At 40.3% G+C, this 14,376-nt stretch overlaps 1 non-coding gene across 1 annotated transcript; it reads left to right on the forward strand.

Moving 5' to 3' along the window:
• Window positions 1–9,508: 9,508 nt before the first annotated feature.
• Window positions 9,509–9,590, forward strand: TRNAS-AGA (transfer RNA serine (anticodon AGA)). Its single transcript has one exon. It is a non-coding gene; the product is annotated as a tRNA-Ser (tRNA).
• The last annotated feature ends 4,786 nt before the right edge of the window (window positions 9,591–14,376 follow it).

Raw genomic sequence — 14,376 nt, forward strand, 5'->3', positions numbered from 1 at the left:
AAAAATAAGTGCAAAAATCAATCAATGGAAAGCAGACATACGTCAGAGAAAAATCAACAAAGTAAAAAGTTTGGTTCTTCGAAAAGACTGATAAAACAGATATATCTTGAACAAGACTAAGCAAAAAGAAAATAAGATAAAACACAAAATAGCAACAGGAGAATGAAATAGATGATATATATACATATATATCCCAAATATATTTTAAAAAACAAGAAAGAGGTATTATAAATCTTTATGTCAATATATGTGAAGCATTCGATGAAATGGGGCCATTCCTTGAAAAACACAATTTACCACAGCTGACAGAAAAAGCAATAGGAAATCTGAATTGTCCTATACCTATTAAAGAAACTGAATCCACCATTTAAAAAGTCACTCATATAAACCTCTAGGCCTAGATAGATTCACTTGTGGTTTCTTCTATGCAAAGAGAGAGAAAATCAGTCTTACAGAAACCCTTTCAGAGAATAGAAAAAGAACATCTTTCAACTCATCTTATGAGACTAACATAAAACCTGAGAAGAGTTTATGAGAACAGAATATTACAGGCCAGTATCTCTTATAAACTCAAAACTGTTAACTAAAATATTAACAAATCAAATCAAGCATATTTTTTTAAAAAGCTAAAACATCATGACCAAATGGGACTTATTCTAGAAATTCAAGATTGATTTAACATTTTTAAAATGTAATTTACCACATCAATAGAATATAAGAACCAAATGATCATCTTAGTAGACATGAAAAACCACTGATAAAATTCAACATTAATTCATGATAAAACCTCAAAAAATGCTGAATAGATGGGAATTTCTTTACTCTAACTAAAACTATAAAATAAAATACCTACAATGAACCCAAATATGGGAACATGACAAAGATGTCTATATCATTTCTTCTACTCAACATGGTGGTGGAAGTAAAATCTAGCACAATAAAACAAGAATAATTGATATTAATATTGGGAAATAAAGCCTTCATTATTAGAAGATAACTTGATTATGAATGTACAAAACTGAGAAGACTCTAAAACCCATTGGAATTAATAGTTAAATGAATCGAGTTACTATCAGCTACGATTTAGAAGGTTATTGCCTTCGTGGTCAATATATAAAATATCAAATGTATAAATATATTCTAGCAACAAGCAAGTGAAAAATAAAATTTTCTAAATCCCATTTTCAATAACATTACAAACATTGCCCCAATCAAGACTAACTTCTTTTAAGGGGGAAGAAAGTGTAAAAAGGGGACAACATTAAAGATCTTACTGATATATCAAGATCAGAGTGAAAGGATAAAATGAATAGTTTCTGGGGAATAAATTTGACAAAATAGAGGATAAATTAGGTTCCTTCATAAAAATGACTTACCAAAGCAGACACAAAAAGAAATTAAAAATTCATAGTCTGAACTCTATTAAAGACATTAAAATCATAATTACCCTCTGTATTAGTTTGCTATGACTGCCATTACAATATACCATAGAATCAGAACAACAGAAACTTATTTTCTCACAGTTCTTGACACTAGAAGTCCAAGATCAAGGTGCAGGTTTGGTTTATCCTGAGATCTCTCTCCTTGGCTTGCAGAGAGCCACTTTCTTCCATGTGAGGATAACTCTGTCCTTATGTGGTCTTTCTTCTGTGTCGCTTATCTCTGGTGTCTCATTGTGTCCAGACTTCTTCTTTCTATAACAATACCAGTCAGAATGAATTAGCGCCCATCTTAACATCCTCATTTTAACTTAATTACCTTTTTAAAGGCTCTATCTCCAAACACAGTCACATCGTGAGGCACTGGGGGTTAGGTCTTCAGCATTTGAATTTGGGAGGGAAGACAATCCAGCTTTGAACACCTTTGACAAAGCAAACACTATGCAAAAATGGCTTCACTGTTGAAATCTTAAAAATTAAGGAAGAACTAATACTATATATAAACTCTTTCAGGAAACAAAAAAAGTAAAAACACTTCCTAACTCTCTTTATGAGGCCAGAAAAATCTTCATACTAAAATTTGACAAGGATGTTACTAGAGAGGAAATTGTAGGTCAATCTATGTGTTAAACATTCTAGATGCAAAACTCCTAAATAAAATAATAGCAATCAGATCCAGTAATGATTTACCAGCAATCCAGTAATGACACAATAGTCAAAAGTAAAGATATAATGTTTATCTTAGCAATATGAAATTTGTCTAATATAAAAATCAATCACTTTAAATGTATCACAAAGAGTAAGGGAAAAAAATCAAATGATCATAGCATTCAGTAAAATTCAACACCACGCGTTAAAAACTTTCACCAGTCTAGGAATAGAAGGGAGATTTCTTAATCTCATGATGGATATATACAATATCCTACATCTAACATCCTGACAATGGTAAATACTTTTTAGATTTATTTAGGTTACCTCTACACTCAATGTGGGGCTGAACGCAAGACCCGGAGATCAAGAGTTACATGCTCCACCAACTAAGCCAGCCAGGCGGCCCCCCCTTGATTATGGTTAATATTTAACACTTTCTCCCAGATACTGGGAGATAAGCACGACCACTATCACCACTGCTATTCAAAATTGTACTGGGGGATCGTAGCCCATGAAATAAGACACGACAAAGAATTAAAAGATATTAAGATTAGAAATGAAGAAATAAGACCATCCTCATTTGCAGATGATATGATTACATGCTTTGAAAACCCCCCAAATCTATAAATTATTAGAATTTGCTGGATACAAAACCCAGTATTCAAATATATGTTGTAATCATATATGCTGGCAAAAACAGACAACTTTTTTTTATATGCACACAATTTATTATTCTCAAAGATATATAAAAGCAAACAGTTTTATCCCTCAGCTACTTTGTATACTTACACAGATTTTAATACCTGTTCAAAGATTTTCAGTTCCTGCGTATACAGATTTTCGGGAGAAGGAATAAAGATAAAATTTAATTTTACAAGAACACACATTACTTTATCATCCTTCACAAAATAATCCATAGTCATTCGAGGTTGGTAAGAACTAATCTTTAAGAAAGCAACTGTTGTCTAAAGACTACAGAATAAGTACTGTAGTCCCGGTTTCTTATCAAAATTCAGTCAGCTGCTGCTCATTGCAGAAAAAGCCTATGCAGTGCTTCTACCAAAAACAGACAACATTTTAAAATATCATTTACAATAGCAAGAAAGCTATGAATAACCTAATAATAAATACAATAATAAATGTAATTAAAATGTGCAAGAGTGCTAATTAGTAGCTCCAAATCACCGTGCAGAGAATTTTAAAAATTATCTAAATAAATGAAAGGATATACCATATTCATAGATTGAAAGACATGGATTCAATGTAATTGAAATAAAATATTCAAACAGGACTTTTGGTAGCATTGACAAACTATCTCTAAAATGTAATAGCGAGTGGAGAGGACCTAGTATAGTCAAGGAAATCTTGCAGAAGAACAAATCTGGAGGACTTTCACTACCACATAACAAGACTTATTCTAAAGCTATACTGATTAAGAAAGTGTGTTACTATGGGCAGAAGACATGAACAGACATTTCTCCAAAGAAGACACACAAATGGCCAACAGGCATATGAAAAAATGTTCAACATCACTTGGCATCAGGGAAATACAAATGAAAACCACAATGAGATACCACCTCACACCAGTCAGAATGGCTAAAATTAAGTCAGGAAATGACAGATGTTGGTGAGGATGTAGAGAAAGGGGAACCTTCTTACACTGTTGGTGGGAATGCAAGCTGGTGCATCCACTCTGGAAAACAGTATGGAGGTTCTTCAAAACGTTGAAAATAGAACTACCCTATGACCCAGCAATTGCACTACTGGGTATTTACCCCAAAGATACAAATGTAGTGATCCAAAGGGGCACGTGCACCCCAATGTTTATAGCAGTAATTTCCACAATAGCAAAACTATGGAAAGAGCCCAGATATCCATCGACAGACGAATGGATAAAGAAGATGTGGTATACATATACAATGGAATATTATGCAGCCATCAAAAAATGAAATCTTGCCATTTGCAATGACGTGGATGGAACTAGAGGGTATTATGCTAAGCGAAATAAGTCAGTCAGAGAAAGACAATTATCATATGATCTCACTCATATGTGGAATTTAAGAAACAGAACAGGATCATAGGGGAAGAGAGGAAAAAATAAGATGAAATCAGAGAGGGAGACAAACCATAAGAGACTCTTAATCATACTGAGGGTAGCTGGAGGGGAGGGCGTGGGGGGGTGGGGTAACTGGGTGATGGACATTAAGGAGGGCAGTGATGTGATGAGCACTGGGTGTTATCTAAGGCTGATGAATCACTGACTTCTACCTTTGAAACTAATATGTTAATTAATTGAATTTAAATTTTAAAAAAAGAAAGTGTGTTACTGGCATAAAGACAGATAAAAAGATCAATGGAACAAAGTAGATATGCCTATACAAAACCACAGACACATAACAAAGTGTCACTGCAATTCAATGGGACAAATGATAGATTTTTCAAAAAGGAGAGCTGAGTCAACTGGACATACAAAGGAAAACAATGTGGACATCAATCTCTTCTGTAAACTATCCCCTAAACTAATTCAAGATGTATTAAAGACATAACTATGTAAGCTAAAACAATAAATGCTATAGAGGAAAACAGGAGACTATCTTCATGAGCTTTGGGTTAGCAAAGATTTCCTGTTTAGTAAGCAGAAAAAGTGATAACCATAACAAAATTGATAAATTGGAATTCTTTAAACTTGAGAACTTCAACACATGCAAAGACACCACTAACAATATGAAAAGGCACAGAGTGGGAGGAGATATCTGTCATAAACATATTTGGCAAAAAAAAATTTATGTCTAGAATATAGAGAACTCCTTAAAATCAATAATAAAAAAAGACTACAGGCAGTAAATCAGATGGTGGGAATCTGGATAAAGTCTCCTGGGACAATGGCTGAAAAGCTGGTCACTGACAATGAGGACCCCTTTCAAGGTGTCCGTCAGCTTCCCCTCGGTGTGATGCTGGTGCATTATTTTTAATTCTCTGGGAGGGCAGAACATGTCAGCTTCAACGTCTATATAGGGTGTGGTAGATTAGCAGTAACCATCTAGTTCCATCTTCTGAGCCTTCCTGTGCTACAGAGGCAAGAAGGTTAAAAGTACATTTCCTTAGTTCCCTTGCAACTAGGGTTCTGGGTGTGATTTATGCTTTGCCTCAGAGTCTTCAAATGTGGACATAAGGCAGCTTCTGGCTCCATGCTGCCAAGCACCATCATGGATGCGTTGGATGTTCTGCAGAGGAATACAAAGTGAGGGGTGTCAGCTGTTTTGCTAATTCACATCTAGGAGGCATGGCGTGCTCCTGAACATGTGGTTCTCAAAGAGTGGTCCCCGGTGCAGCAGCCTTTGGCAACTTGGTTAGAAATTTAAATTACTTTCTGACTCTTCTGTGTTTTCTTAGATTCTGTATTTGTCTCTTTGGTACCCGCTAAGACAGTGCCAAATTAACCCTGGAGGTTTTTTTTATGTCTCCTGCCATCCGGAGCCCATTCCCTGGACCACCTCCTTTATCTAACGCTCACAAACCAAGCCAATGTTTCCCTGCCCTAAATTAGTCCAGGGCCAGGTACCAGACAACCAGGGAGAGCCTTGACAGCCCTAAAGCTCACTGGGATTATTCAAATTAGCCCATCCTAAACTGTTTACCCTGCCCTGCCTTTCTTTTCCTATGGAAATCCCAATAAAGACTATGGCTCATGCTTTGCCCTTGCTCTTTTCTGCTTCCTGACCAACACTGTGCTTCCCACCGTGACCCTGGGTAGTTTCTCGTTTTCAGGAGAACTGTTTCTAAGAGAACTCAAAACTGTTTCTAGGGGAACTGTAACATTAAACTTTTCTTTCAATATTGACCTCTCCTCTCTGAGTGACCTCTCATCACCCAGTCACCTTTATAAATTAAGATCAGGGCACAAATCACTGACTGACTTGCTTTCTGTCATGACAAATCATGTTCATTCTACATTTTGAGAACCACTGCCTTAGAACGAACACTCCTATTGCAGAAGCCTCCAGATGCCTGAAATCAACAATTCCAGTGGCAGCATCTTAATTTCCTAATTTCCTCTTTAAAGATTTATTTATTTGTTTGAGAGAAAAAGAGAGCACAAGTGGGGGGAAGGGGCAGAGGAAGAAGGAGAAGTAGACTCCCCGCTGAGCGGGGAGCCTGATGCAAAATGGGGCTTGATCTCAGGACCCTGAGATCAGGACCCCAGCCAAAACCAAGAAACCAAGAGTTGGATGCTTAACCAACTGAGCCACCCAGGCACCCCAATCTCTTATTTTCTTGACTGTAGAGACAATAGCAGCCTCTCTTGGGAAACCATTCCTGCAGCATTGGATTAGAGCTTGCACTTTCCTCCATCCCTCTGTTCCAAAAATTTTATAAGGTTCTGTATTCTTTTTTTAATCCCCTTTTGTTTAAAATAGCTTGAGAGGTTTTAAGTAAATTTTTATTGACATACAATATAGTATCAATGCAAGAAAAATAGATAAACTGTAATTATACAGCTCAAGAAATTTTCAGAAAGTGAACACACCTATGTATCCAGCACCCCAGAATGAGAAACTACCATTCTCAGCATCTCCAGCAGGTCCCTGCATGGACTTTCTCAGTCATAAGTACCTTCAACAATCACCCTTCTGATTTCTGACACCATAAATTTGTTTTGTCTACTGTGAACTACATATAAATAGAATCATGAGGTATGCATGTCTTTATGTCTGGTATCACTTTATTTTTTATTTATTTATTTATTTTAAAGATTTTATTTATTTATTTGAGAGAGAGAGAATGAGAGATAGAGAGCACGAGAGGGAAGAGGGTCAGATGGAGAAGCAGACTCCCTGCTGAGCAGGGAGCCCGATGTGGGACTGGAGCCCGATGTGGGACTGGAGCCCGATGTGGGACTTGATCCTGGGACTCTAGGATCATGACCTGAGCCGAAGGCAGTTGCTTAACCAACTGAGCCACCCAGGCGCCCTGCCTGGTATCACTTTAATATGAGGTGAGATTTTTCCAATTTGTGTGCAGTTGACATTCATTTTTTCTCATTGCTCTACTCTCCCTTAGTATGAAAACCAATTATTTACCCTTTCTCTTGTTGACGGACTTTGGATTGTTTCCAGTTTGGAACTAAAATGGCTAGAATGGTTTTGTTTCCTGCAGCTGAACTCCAGTTCACTTTTGTCTGAATCTATTGTCCTATGCCCCCTCTTTTCCTTCCCAGTCCACACATGTTAATGGGGAGAAAAATAAAAAGGATGAAACTGTCAGGGATCTCTGTTACTTTTATTCTAAGTAAGAAAGAAAAAAATCAATTCAACAAATTCAGTTCATATTAATTGCAGCCATCTTTTTTTCTCCTGTGGTTTTTGAAAGCATGAAACATTTCTTTTCTGTTATTTCTTAGGTATATAACTTCCTTCAAACTAGAGTTCCAAAGGAATTTACTTAAAATGTTGTAGCTCTGCTACAAATGTGAAGACTGTGGGCAACAGGTTTAAGCAATGGAAACTTGGTCAAGGCACAACGGCCCACGGTGACCACCTGGCTGAATGCAGAAGGCCCATCAGGGGACCCACTTCAAAATACCCATAAGCCCTAGCTGACCAATGGGCTACCTACAACCAGGCACAGTTACCAACAAGGGACAATTCCATACACCCCTATACCTCCTCACTTTCTCATTTTTAAATTTTATTGTATTTATTTATTTGAGAGAGAGTGCGAGAGCATGTGATGGGGGCGGGGAGCGGAGGGGCAGGGAGAGAATCCCAAGCAGCCTCCATGCTCAGCTCGGAGCCCCCTGGGGCTCCGCCTCACGACCCTGAGAGCCTGACCTGAGCTGAGATCAAGAGCCCAGCGAGCTTAACTGACTGAGCCACCCAGGCGCCCCTCACTTTCCCATTTTGGGTACAGTCCCCACCCACTGCCTCCTTGCAGCCAGTCTCTCCTCTTCTGTCCTGTAACCCCCCCGCATGTTGTATTCAGTAAATTTCTACCTCCCTTGTTCTGACCTCAGATGAATCCCTCACCGCCTGCGCCACCGGCTTCCACCTGATTGTCCCCGCACATATGGGGGCCCCCATCCAATCCGATAGACACCACATAGACCCAATAGAACTGTCATGATATAACTAATTATGGCAACATCTATATCACAACTTCGATTTTACTTTAACTTTGCACTTAGTCATGCTTTTTAAAGAATGATTATGTGATTGATACTCATTTCGATAGCAAAGGCCGTTCAAATATGAAGCTGCTCAGTTAAATATGGAGTCCAGCTCCTTCACCCAAAACTCGGGTTAATAGGGCAGACTCCCCTCCATTAAACTGGGGGTTTCTTAGAGTTGATCTCATCTCAGTGGGAGAGGACTCTCCCTTCATCTCCCCCCCACCCCTTCACTCTTCTCTTCACCTCTCTCTCCCCCTCCTTCTATTTATCTTTGCCTCAAAAAGTGACATTTATTCAAAGAAAACAAAAAGACAAACAATGACAAGCTGTCCCTCCTTTGTCACCGTTTCCCCCCCGCCCCCGGACCGAACCCTGCTAGGCTAGGCAGCAGGACAGCCCCTCCCGGATGGGGTCAGCCTCGCTGAGGAGCATCTTCTCGATGGACAAGTTGTCGAAGGTCTCAGTGTCTCCAAGAGTGCCCTGTCTTCTGTCGCCGTGTTAGCAGCCGTCTGTGGACAGCTGGTCCACCACGGCGCGTTCTATGGCCACAGCTGCCTACGCTACACTTCAGTCCTCTGTTCAGATGGCCCGCTAGAACCTCTGTCTTCCGACTCCAATCCCCCCTCCTCTCCCTCCTCCTCCTCCCCCCCCCGCTCCCTCCCTCCCCCTCACCATGTCCTCCCTCTTTAAAAAATTAGATTAAGATCTTCTAAGCAGGATAGACAAAAATCAGTTTCAAGACTCGGGGAAACACTGTGACAGAGAAACTAAGGTCGAAATATAAGAGGAAAAACAAAACCTGTTGCGTGGATTAAATTCGAATACAAGTAGCCCCTGCGTCGGCCCAGAGAAACTAAAGGCTTAGCAATAGGCTGGCGAGAGGATGCATCACTTTGCGCGGCCGCCACCGGGGACGCCTCGCGCGGGGGCATCCAGGGAGGCGCGCGCGCGGAAGGAGACCGTGAGGCCCCGGCGCCTGCGCGCCCGCGGCTGTGGCGCCAGGCAATTGCGCTCGGAAGCCCGCGCGCCCGGCCGGCCCCGGAGCAGGCAGGGGTCACCTGAACTCACCCGGGACTGCTGCTGGCGCTGGTGCTCTCGGGTCCCGGGGGTCCCGGCGGTCGCGGGGGCCCCGGGGTCGGCCGCTTTCCTCCATCAGTGACTTCCCCGCGGCGCGGCCGGGGAGCTCGGGAGGGTTGGTGCGCGTCGCCCCAGAGCCCCACGGGAGCGCGTCCGTGGCTCCCGCTCGCACGTAGTCGTGGCCGAGTGGTTAAGGCGACGGGCTAGAAATCCGTTGGGGTCTCCCCGCGCAGGTTCGAGTCCTGCCGACTGCGGCGTGTTTTTCTCCGACCCCCTCTGGGATTGCCCCGGGAGGAGCGCGCTGGCCGGTCCCGCCACTGCAGGGGGACCCCGGTGACCGAGTGGCCTGCTCCGTCCCTCGTAACTTTGCTGCCCCCGAGCTCCTGTCCTACGGTGGTTTTCTTAAACGGTTGCCTTCACGGGCAAAAAACGAAACACACGAAACTAAAGAAAGCCAACCAACCAATTTTTGTTTGAGCGAAACGCCGGGCTCGGCGACGCCGCCTCTCTACCGTCCTTGAAACCCCACCGGGATTTTCCTCTCCACCCGCGCCCTGTGGCGAGATCACGGCTGTCACTTCGAAAGCCAGCTCCGTGAGACCCCAGGCCGGGCTGGGTTTGCAGGAGTCCCGCCCGAGGTGTGGCGCTCACCTCCAGCCGCAAAGCCAGCAGAGCTGGGCCTTCCCGTGGCGCTCCCCGTCCAATCTCGTGGCTCCGACAAACCGTGCTTGTTCTTCCACTCACATAATACCTTTCTTCTTCCTTTACCTTTTTTCCTAGACAACCAAATGTAATGAAAAAAAGCGAAACGCATAAATCATATGATGAGTAATACCAAAGGAGAATCGTAATTTGACCGTGGAGAGCCGTGGCACACACCAAGTAAATCAACTGGTCGTAGTCAGCCTCTCCAGTATCGGGCCAATCAACATCACGCACTTCCCAGTGATGAACTGCGATGGGTACCACCTCATTTGTGTGGTTTTCTGCTAAAAGCGCATAATCTGAATTTAACTCTCACGAAACATTAGACAAACTCAAGTTTAGGGGGCATTCTACAAAATACCTGACCAATTGTTTTTTAAATGTCAATGAAATGGGGCGCCTGGGTGGCTCGGTTGGGCGTCTGTCTTTGGCTCAGGTCAAGATCTCAGGGTCTTGGGATCGAGCTTCCCCCCCACCCCCACCCCCACCCCCCTTGGGCTCCCTGCTCAGCGGGGAGCTTGCTGCCCTCCCCCCCCCCCGCTTGTGCTCTCTCCCTGTCAAATAGGCAAAATCTTTAAAGAAAAAAAAATTAAATGAATGTCAATGGAATGAAAAACAAAGAGGGGAGCTCTTCCAGATTCAAGGACTAAAGAGACAGGACAACTGGATGCAATCTATTTTCCTTGAAATAAAGGATCCATACAATTGGCAAAACATTAACAGCGTCTGTAGATTAAATAAGAGTTTTAATCCTGATTTCGTAATTGTTCTGTGGTTAGGAAAGAGAAGGTTCCCGTTTTTAGAAAACACTGAAATACTTAGGGGTAAAGGAACATCTTGTCTGAAACTCACTCTCAATACCTAAGAAAAAAAATTTGTGTATGTGCAAATCTATCTCTATCTATTGAAAATAAAGCACATATCATAAATTGTTAACATTTGGTGAATATAGTTGAAGGATTTATGAAAATTTTTTGTAATATTCTTGCAACTTCTCCATAAATTAGAAATTATGTCAAAATAAACAGTTGAAAGAGATCAATTAATTCAAAAATAATGCTCATTGAAATAAAAACCCAAGCACAACTTGAACATAAGATGTAACATAGGTGATGAGGAAATTATTAAATATGAATTTATACCTGATGAGAGAATAGTATGCAGAATTCAATAGTAAGCAAGGAAATTGATACACATTATTTTAATGACTATTTTTTTAATGTTTTATTTATTTATTCATGAGAGTCAGAAAGAGAGAGAGAGGCAGAGGCAGAGGGAGAAGGAGGCTCCCTGCCTAGCAGGGAGCCCAATGCGGGGCTCGGTCCCAGGACCCCGGGATCATGGCCTGAGCCAAAGGCAGACGCTTAACCATCTGAGCCACCCAGGCGCCCTTAATGACTATTTTTAATAAAGGCACAAGATGGGCATATCACACAACAGTATCATGCATGATTGAAGGGTGAATATAATCAAATCATTCTGGGGTCCCATGATTTTGTATCAGGAAAAAATGAGAAGTGTATTGAATGGCTGAGTGTTACATCAGCTTTTTTTTTTTTTTTCTAAGATTTTATTTAAGAGCGAGAGCAAGAGAGAGAGCATGAGCAGGGGGAGAGGCAGAGGGAGAAACAGGCTCACAGCTGAGCAGGGAACCTGACCCAGGACTCGACCCCAGGACCCTGAGATCATGACCTGAGCTGAAAGCAGACCCTTAACCAACTGAGCCATCCAGGTGCCCCAACATCAGCTTTTCTATGAATTCACCATCCAAGTTCATAATCAAGAAACATCCTTCTAGGACAAAAATAAACCTGACATTTTAATCAACACTTTAAACATTATTACAATTATGTTATTTAAATGTTAGTGGGTAAAGTGTAAATGAGTGTTGTTGTGCAGCAGGGTTATCACTAAATTATTTCTTCAGTCCCTCTGGTTCATATTTGAAGTAATATGTAGATCCCACTTTCAGCTAAGATTAAACATTATTTGTTTCTGTTTCTTCTTTTCACTATAGACCGTATATAAAATGCATATGTGTATAATAAGTGGAAATTAAAATTCAAATATTTCACTTGCAGCCAAACCTTAAACATCTAGAAATAAATCTAACAAAAGATGTGCAAGAATCTGTGTTAAAAACTACAAAATATTGCTGGCAGAAATTAAGTGGAGGGAAACACTATGTTTATTTTTTGAAAGACTCAATTTTTTTGACTCAATTTTATCAAGATGGCAACTATTTCCAAACTGATCAATAGATTCAATAAAATCCCAATCAACCTCCAAACATGTATTTTATGGAAATTAACTCACTGTTTTAAAAACACATTTGGAAATGTGTAGCAACTTAAAAAACAAGAAGCTACTGAAGAAGATAGCAAAGTTGGAAGACTGGCACTATATTTATATCAAGATCTATGTAATTACTCATAAATCTATAGTAATTAAGACACTATACTATTGACTATTAAATATGTAAATACTAAAACAATATCTTCATATCTATATCAACTTGGCTAGGTTGAACTACATTCCCCTGAATTCCCTCTTCTAGATGTTTCTGATCAGATGGTCCCCAAGAGATATTCTTGCTGTGGATTCAGAGGGAGAAGTCAAGTGGCAGCTATTCTGTAGCTCATTCTAACTCATCTGCTGACTTACCTCCTCATGAGGGCATGCCACTGCCCCACCTTCCCCTGGATCCTCCTTCAACCTCCTCTTTCCTGGATAAACGTGTGTGTTTAAGTCTAAATGAAGGACCCTGGCTTCATTTAGAAGGACAGCAGGGCAGAAGGACACCTGCACCAGAGTGACACAGATTTCAGTCCGTCCTGTGGGGCTCCCATTCATGCTTGTGGTTCCAGCTTGTTCTAACCCATCTTCCTTCCCTTCTTGATCAATCTGCCCTGTGGACTCTGAGCCATGGCACTTCAACATTTATGTAGACTACTTAACCAGCTTCTACAAATCTCTCAAATACATATATGAATATATATATATATATATGAAATGTATGTAACCATCCCTGTGGTTCTGCTTCTGTTACAGAATGCTGACTGCACTTCTTTGTTCATGGACTTGTTCCAATTGTTAATTCTCATGGTGTTGACCAGGAATAAAATGCAGAAATGTCTACAGTCAAGAGGAGGATCATGGAAGAAAAGGATGAATAAACACTACATAAGGGAAAGGATGATGTCCCACCAAGATTTAAAGTCAGATTGGTGGGGGGGTGCCTGCGTGGCTCAGTCGGTTGGGCAGCGAGTGACTCTTGGTTTTGGCTCAGGTCATGATCTGGGGGTCATGGGACAAGCCCCCCACCCTGCTCTCTCTAAAATAAATAAGTAAATCTTTAAAAATAAATAAAGTCAGATTGGTGGATTTAAAATGACCAGTGCCAAAAGGACTTGTTTTTCACCATGGTGAAACAACTGGGACCAGACTTAACTTAAACTAAAAAACGGAATAAAGTATACAAAAATCATGTTCTTCAGACAGTAGACATCTTCAGACAGTAACTAACTTTGATACCTGGGAGAAGGAAAACAAATGAGAAAAAAAATCAAGCCACCTTAAGGCTTGAAAACAGATCAAGAGGGACATTTCATAATGATAGAGGGGTAAATACAGCAAAAGGACATAATAACCCTACATATGTATGCACTTAATCACAGCATTTCAAAATACATGTAGCAAAATCTGATAAACTGATAAGAGAAATAGAAAAATTATTCAAGTACAGTTGGAGATTTTAACACTTCTCTTTCAGCAATTGATAGAACAACTAGTCAGGAAAATCAGTAAGAATATATTATCTAACGATGACAGAATTAAACCAGAAATCAATACCGGAAATTAAAGAAAAGACTTCTAAATAACCCACAAGCCAAATAATATATCACAAGGGAAATTTAAGTTTTTCATTAAGAAAACAAAAGCAAAACATAACAAAGTGTCTGCAGCTGAAGTTTTGTATAGAAAGCAATTTATAGCCAGAAATGTTTATATTATAAAAGAACAAATTTCTCTAATAAATTAATTATACTTACACCTTAAGAAACTAAAAAACATACCCGAAACTAATATAACACTGTATGTTAACAATACTGGAATGAAAAAACTTAATTAAAAAAAAGGAAACTAGAAAAAAGAGCAAATTAAACACAAAATAAGCAGAAGGAAAGAAATATTAAATAGAAAAGCAAAAATTAATCAAACAAAACAGAAAAACAGTAGAGAAAATCAATGAAACCCAAAGTCTGGTTATTTGACAAATTGAATAATACTGACAAATCGTTAGCCAGACAGATCAGGAAAAAAAAAAGAGTCACA

The sequence above is a fragment of the Eumetopias jubatus genome, unplaced genomic scaffold, assembly GCF_037043125.1.
Source record: "Eumetopias jubatus isolate StellerSeaLion01/CBP00866 unplaced genomic scaffold, mEumJub1_p1.0 scaffold_6, whole genome shotgun sequence".
In the NCBI taxonomy this organism is placed as follows: domain Eukaryota; kingdom Metazoa; phylum Chordata; class Mammalia; order Carnivora; family Otariidae; genus Eumetopias; species Eumetopias jubatus.